Raw genomic sequence first — 7953 nt, forward strand, 5'->3', positions numbered from 1 at the left:
TGAACAGACTGGAACTTGGATATAAAAGACCATTCTGACATCAGCTGGTTAAGAAAAAAAGAGAAAAGATACTGAGAAGTATCATCTTTCAATTAATCTCATCAAGAAATGCTCTTTGGTGAGGTATGCTTGTGTTTTCTGCTTGAGACAACCCTCAGAGTTTTGTTTTCCTGAATGAAGCAGGTGAAAGCATATGGGTAACCAAAAGTGTAATTGAATGCCACAATCATAAATGGTGATTTTTTTTTTAAATGGTGATTTTTTAAATTTTTTTTTTTTTTTTAAAATAAATGGTGATTTTTAAAATTTTTTTTTTTTAAAGAACTTGGCATGATGGGACTTGTAATGTAAATCTTGGGCTCTGCTACAGCAGACTCATCAGCATACAAGCAACTTGTGAGTATGTCCTGTAGAACCAAGAGCAAAAACCAAGTCACACGGTTTAGCTGTTTATCAGCTAAACCATGACTTGAGTGAAACTCCTGGTTTTATACCCTGAGGGATAACACAGCACTTTTCTGCATCTAAGGTGCCTTTTCCCATTTCTACAGCTCAACAAAACACGAACAAGAAAGATGAACAGCTGACATTTTCCAAGGCAAAGCAGCGAAGGCCTTCAAGGGAAAAAAGGAGGGGAAACTCAGTCCTTTCTTCTTTCTGCTAAATGAAAAGGCTTACACTTGAGCAATGACTTTCAACCCAAAGGTATCTGCTGCTCCCAAACGCTCCCTCCGGCACCTCCGACCCAGAGTCTCCCTGAGCTGTGGCCAGGCTGCAGCTCCCCAAACACCAACGCCGCACGCAGGGGAGAGGCACGGCCCCACTCAGATAAGAGCTTTCTTGTTCCAAGAGCTCACAGGCAGCGGTATTTCAGGTCCCTCTCTTCCCGGGCTTTTTCCATTTACGTTTTACACACACACTTATAAAATAGCAAGAGGCAACAACACAACATCTGCACAGCGCTTTTCCATAGTGCTTCAATTCCCACTACTGAGGCACACTTGTTTATAAATTCCTCAATCCTGGATGACATCCTGACCTTAAATAATACCAAATCCTCCAGGACTTTGCCGCATGGGTCCCCCTCCAGCCTGGGTACAGTCTGTTACCTTCACACCAATGCCCTGCAGTAGCTCTACAGCACTGGATATACCCACAGGCGCATCGTTTCGCACTGCAGTAGCGCACGTAGACGTGGAGTCATGGATCAGCGTGCCAGGCACCCTGCAAAGTGCAAAGCACAGACAGATCCTCTCCCTTCCAATTTACAATCAAATCAAGACAGAAAGATAAAACAGTGCTAGCAGACAGATTGCAGCTCCCCGATCAGCATGACTCAGACCAGCAAGAGGAAGAGCAGGGAAAGCTCCCGCGGGCCCCGCTCCGCACGACTGCAGCACCTTTGGCAGCGCTCCCATGGCGGGATGGAGCGGTCGTTGCTCTGCAGGGGCCGGCTCGGCACCCGGCACAGCTGCGGACTGCTGTTAGTCACAGAGCAATGACTTCACCTTCTTGATTCCCCATGCATAATCCACCACCACAACAGTGCGTGCAACAGAGATTAATACATATACCAGTGGGGTTTGTAGGATGCTATTCCCTTGTCTCCTGAATGGAAACGCATGGAATCAGGAAATTATTTGGTCCTGATGCAGGGAGTTTCATTTGCAACTGAGCAGAGGAAGGACTGAATGAGATCTGGCTGTTTATTAAATCCAAGCGGTGCAAGCTGGTCCCACGTACAGGCTCATGCATGCTGGCACTCCGAGCAGCCACGCTGCCAGCTGCCGGCATTGCCTGGCCCCTCTCAAACCGGGCAGGGCAAGTCGAACTGCCCACAAACCCATGGAACAGAGAGGTCTGCTTCAGGATCCATCACACGCAGGGTCCCTACCCCAACCCCACAACTGTATGATGCTGAGGGGACCTCCCCCAAACACCCGTCCCTGCAAGATTCCTTACAGAGGCACTGGTAGTTTTATTGTCATTTCACAAGTAAACTCAGTCATGGAGCAGTTGAGTACTTGCCTAGAGACTTTTGGGCAAACAGTGTCAAAAGCCAAATTCAGCTTCTTTGTCCAAGCAGGCACTCCCTGGGGCTTGGCCCAGTTTCTGGATCAATGCAGAAAAATCTGGCAGATCACCTCTCTCAGGAGATCCGACCCTATCTCTGAATACTGGCTCAACAAATGCCACTTGACATTTGCAAAGAAACAGAAGCAAGTACAGACTCAGGTTTCCATGAAGAAAACATTTCTTTTGCCAAGCTCGGCAGCTGAGGGGTAGTAACAGCAACACCACACCTGGCATTTGAAAAGCACCTCTGTGGTGCTAAGAACATTCAAAATAGACACTATCACGCATCAAAATATTATCTTTCTTGTGCTCCCAGGCTAAGGACTATTAGATGTATTACAGCATCAACGAATGAGCTTGCACTTTGCAGTCTACTAAGCAGAAAAAGATGGCCCAAGAGAGGTAACGAGACCAGATTTGAGGTTGTCTAACAGTCAGAGGATGCTGAGCATAGTAAGTCTTGACAGAGGGCTTAGGCGCAGTAAGCGTGACCTCATGGGTGCCTTTGGCACTGGAGATGAAAGGAAGCACACTTTCAGCTGGGGCTGGCCAGTGGAGATCTCAGTACCTCTTAGGCTAAAATTGTCGCACCTAAATGCCACCTAATCTCAAGCAGATTTGCAAAGTGCAAGCACATACGCAACTCTGAAGGTTTTCAGTTAATCTTAAGCATGTGCTCAAAATTCCAGATCCCCATTGTGGAGCACTTAATAACAGGCTGGGGGAAGAAGAAAGGAAGAAAAAAACCCCAAACCCTACAGAGGTAATTTTAGATGTGGGGTTTATGCTGATTTACCACTTGTCTTACAACAGCAACTTGCTGTGCTTCAGCTTCTCTGCTGCCTCTCACTCCGGTCCACTCTGGTGGTGGTACGTGGCCGGTCAAACAGGACATCTCAGATGGTGTGAGCCACTCTGCCTTCTCTATGACAGTGCAGGGAGGGCAACAGTGTTTTCCCTGCTGTGGCAGCCCTGAAGAACTGCCAACTGTAACACTGCGATGCCTAACACTGCTCTTGCCTCCAGCAATGGCAGGGCAAAGCCCCAGTGGCCTTCACTTCCTTCTCTTTTCCAACACGCAGCACACCGGAGCACAGCCACGTCTGAGCCATCCCTCCACGTAGACGACACCATTTCAGCCAGTCACCTCCAGTTGCTTCACGCTCACAACAAGCTCCCAGCCCACACTGCAGTCTCCCCCAGTAAAAACCTCACACTAAAAAAAACCACAATTCCCAGCCCCCCTTTAAACCGCTCTCCTAAGAATGCCAAGAATTTTCCCAGACACTCAAGCCTTTATTCATATCCCTCCCAGCTGCACTCCAGGCAGGCAAAAACATCACTGAAGAAACCAGATATGGAGTCACCACCAAGACACGCCAAATAAAAATGAAAGCCACTCGACATTACAGAGGCAAGACGACTCAAAAGCTGAGGTTCTCTCCTTTAGGGCTAACTAAAGGTTATGTTGCCTGAAGTGATGCCTTTCTTGAAAGCTTTTGGACCCATTTTTAAGAGCTATTCATAAACCCCGAGACCAGCGAGGGCATTGTGAAGAGCAATGCTCAGCATCTTGGCAAAACAAAAATTTAAAAAAAAAAAATCACTGGTCCAGTATCAACATTTCACAATGTCCCACATGCCCCAGGCTAGCCTCGGGGAAGAAAACGCTCTGCTGCACACCTGTAAAAATCCAGCGTGCTGAACATGCACTGTAGTCACCTACCCATAAGAACGTGGACAGGGATTCAAGTGAGAAAGCAAAACTCCTTTTAAGGGAGGAACTCCTTAGGCAAACTCCTTAACTGCTTTCCTGTATCCAAGCTACTGGTGCCAAAGCGGTGTTTTGATTCCTGCGGCACACCTTGTACTGATATCCCAGCAATACGCCGGACGCTGAGCACTCCCAGCAGCAAGCCAGGAGCAGGGATCTGCACACTCCACATCTTCCCCTTCTGCACCAGCCTGCTCACTTTAACATTTGCGAGCAAACAGCTGAACTGCAGGCGCAGCCTTCAGCTTTGCTTCAGTCTCAGCAGCCTTTCCTCCTTTAAAAAAAAAGAAAAAAACCACCAAACAAAAAAACACAAAACAAAATAAAAATCCTACACACATCTACAGAATCAAATTAATTGGCACAGGCTTAAAACATCAGTTTTTACTGACTTTCAGAGCTAAGTTTGAAGGGAGAGTAAAGTTTCTCATCTTTTCTTATACAACATACATCCAAGATGATACATTCACAACCTGTGAATGCAACATCAGTTTTAATTTTCTGCAAACAAACTGACTGTTTCTGGCTTAAATTCCTCTCTGACTTTTTACAGCAAAAGCAAAATTCCCACATGCTTCCTTTTCTTAAGCTGTTATTTAGCGATTTCCCTATAACATTTATGAAGTCTAATTAATTAATTATGAGGTCTTTCTTTAATTAAGAAAGGATTAAACATGCATTTTGTCCCTATCACAAGCCCTGGGTGAGAGTTTACAAAGGAGCAAAACAGGATTTGCCAGGCATTATGCACACAATGTTTTGCAAACATGAATGTTGCCTTTGAGAATTAGGAAAGTTGGTTAAAACAGAGAAAACTATGGAACCAAAAATGAGAGACATTTCCTCCAAAATGACCTTAAAGGATGAGAAAGTTCAGCTTTTCATCAGCCTGAGAATTCCATCCCCCATGAGCTATTCAAAACCAAGAAAGCAAAGTCCAAAACACAAACATAACTCTTCCTTCAGTCTGTTTAAAAAGAACACAAAATACAGACAAACAAGAACACACCAGACTACCCCAGTTTGTTTCTTTTCAAAATTATTTATTCAGAAGGTGCTGAGGCTTCTAATTTAGTGGAATTTCACAATTAATCCTGACAAGAGACTGATCTTATCACCTTATCTAGTAGGAGACTTTCCCAAGTTCACCCAAGGCAGCAGATGCATTCCCAGCTTGCACTCGACTGATCTGACCAGCAGGACCTCTTCCCTTCCCCAGCGACCTACCACGAGGAAGAGGAGACGACACCTGGTGAATACAAATGGCCATGGGACAAAGCCAAGAGAGAAACTGAGTGCTTCCCTCTAAGGAGTGGCATGGAAGAGGCTTGGGGCGGTTTAAAAGAAATGTTGAAGAGGGAAAAAGGATCTGGATCCCCATCATGCCGAACAAGCCATGCTGGATATCAGCCACCAAAATTATTTGGTTTAGTTACCACTTAAAATAAACATAGCTAATTCCCACATACGTTTCCAGAATTTATTGCCCAATTACAATAAATACTATTATTCAGTATATTTTTAGACAAGGGAACAGAGTTATAATGGGAACCCAAGAGTTTTGGTCACCACTGTATGCTTTTTCCCAGTTTGCCTTATGCAACCATCTCGCAGCATCTCCACGAGCAGCACTTCCAGCTACTGGACAAGTCTCCCTGTGATACTGCCTGGAAGACACCAGAAAGAGAAATTTTACATACCACAACCACTCAGCTCCAAGAGCTAAACCAGAGTCATCATGCTAATAAGCTGACTGCTATATATCCTATTAACACATGCCTCCAGAAAGCCTTGAAGTGTATTAGCACAGAATACCTTTAATCTGAAGACTCAAGGCAACAGAAAAAGAAAAGAAAACCTCTATCTGAAAAAAGTGTATAGCAAAAAGATAAGCTGAAAGAGCTACTCATTTTGTATGAAACTACAGAATAAATCTACATTCACCAACACGAGCTGGAAACAACTTTGCTGCAGAAGACAGGGGGAAGGAGAGCGTTCCTGGGAGGCCAGCTCTGGCAGCCCTTTTTCAGGCAACCTTTTTACCGCGGCAGAGCTGAAAGCCAGGATCAACTTGGATTAGGATCCAAAGCCTGGAGCTGCCTGCTGGAAGCAGGGTCTGGACAAGACATCCAGCAATGTCCCTCTGACCCGAGGTGCCCCGCGATCATAGCGCTGTCCCACACACACTGGGCACCTGCAGGAATATATATGCTATTTAACGCCACGTGGTCAGTCTCCTCTCCCAGCCACCGACCTGAGCAACCTTGGCTGCTGCTGCGGGAAGGTTCGATTTTCCGGTGTGAACAACACGAGCTCTGTGAACATGCTTCACGCCAGCCCACAGCTGAAGGCATGCCTGTACAGTCCTTTGCAGGCAGACATGAACTCAGCCGAGGAGAAGCTGAGGGATGTGTCCTGCCCCTCTGTTACAGCAAGAACCAGCCGAAACACTCGTTGCCTGTGGAGGACTCTGGATGCATTCCCCGCATGCTTCCTTGCACACGTAATGCAGCGGTGGCACAGACTCATCACAGCACCTCATGCAACAGCAAGGAAAGGATGGGAGCAGCCCCAACTCCCTCGATGGAAATCCAGCACAGGCTCTCTCACTCCGCAGCTCCCTGCGACAATCCGGTTTTGAGGCTGTACGAGCCAGAGAGGGCAAGAGCCCTGCGGCAGGGTGCTCCATGGGAACCTCTCTCTAGCTGTCTGACATCTCTGGAATTTCATGTGTGTGGGAGACCGATGCTTTTTGGCTTCACAAAGGAATCTGAACATCTAAACAAAGTGGTGCCTCCACAACCCTGACCCCACGGGCCCTGGTCAGCCCGCAAGCCGAGACCAGCGACTAGGCATGTATCCGAGAAGCCTGCGGTTCTCACTGACACTGTTCTCCCCCAGCCCTCTGAAAATCTCCACTGTCACCCCATTTTGGAGGGTGCTGATTCCCCGTCTGGCTCCACCTTTCGCATCCAAATGTCACAAGTCAGAGGTGAGCGGGGCCACTTACGCCAGAGAAGAGGCTTTGGAAGGAAAGCACATGGCTGGGACTGAGGATTTTTTTTTTTCCTCACTTGAGCTGCTCTGGGAGAAGAGACGGGCTTCTCCTACCCATCTGACATTTTTACGAAACATGAATAGAAATGCAAAGCTTCAGGTATAAACCCAGAGCTCGCTGCAGCTATACAGATGTGGGGAAGGGGAGAAACAAGCAGGCTGTGCCTGAACGCACAGGCCCCACCTCATCAAAACACAAATATGGGACAGGACAACATTATTTCTAAGGGTTGCAGCTAATTTGAAACAAGCAGGGCAGCGTCTCCCATCCACAGCCTGAAATGGGCCCAGGACACTTTCTGAATAATCAAAGTTAATCACATAGATGTGCCCCTACCCCACACAGGCGGGGCGGAAACAGCGTGCCCATGCCCTGCACATCTCCCACAGTCCCATGGCCTCCCAGATTCCTCCTCTTAATTGCACAACCCAGGAAAAGCCAATTCAGCATCATGCCATTTCTTCCCCTCCCAACCTCCGAGCCAAAGGAGCACGAGAAGGAAAGGAGACAAGCATGACCGTCGCTCCTGCAGACAGACAAACAGCCCAGTCCCTGGAGCACTTCGTTTGCACGGTGGTGCCTCGAGACGACTGGACTGGGGACAGCGGGGGCACCCGGAGACAGGGCTGCGTCTCTCCCTGCAGCTGGCGACAGCACTAGTATTCTGCTACAGAAGATAATATTTAGGGAGCTTTTGGCCTTCCAGCAACACTGGAGACTGGCTGACAGCTGCCACCGCAGCACTGACGACGAGCCCTGACACCATGCTGGCCTCCTGAAAGAGAGTTATTCTTCAGGCTTTCATTTGTTTTGCTGATGCAGAGGGCACACACGGCTTCAGCATTTGCCAGCTCACGTCCTTCCACCCACCGCCTCGGCGCTTGCTGTGATTACGAGCAGTTAAGAGCAGCTCTGGAGCTCCCACGCAGAACAACATGTTGCATCTCTGCTGCAAGAGGAAGAGACACTCCAGATTCACCGAGAGCAACAGCATCACAGCGATGAAGCGCTGGGGGGGGAGGGGGGGGGGGGTGGAACATACAAA

This window comes from Aptenodytes forsteri, unplaced genomic scaffold (genome assembly GCF_000699145.1).
Source record: "Aptenodytes forsteri isolate BGI_AS27 unplaced genomic scaffold, ASM69914v1 Scaffold54, whole genome shotgun sequence".
NCBI classification, from domain to species: domain Eukaryota; kingdom Metazoa; phylum Chordata; class Aves; order Sphenisciformes; family Spheniscidae; genus Aptenodytes; species Aptenodytes forsteri.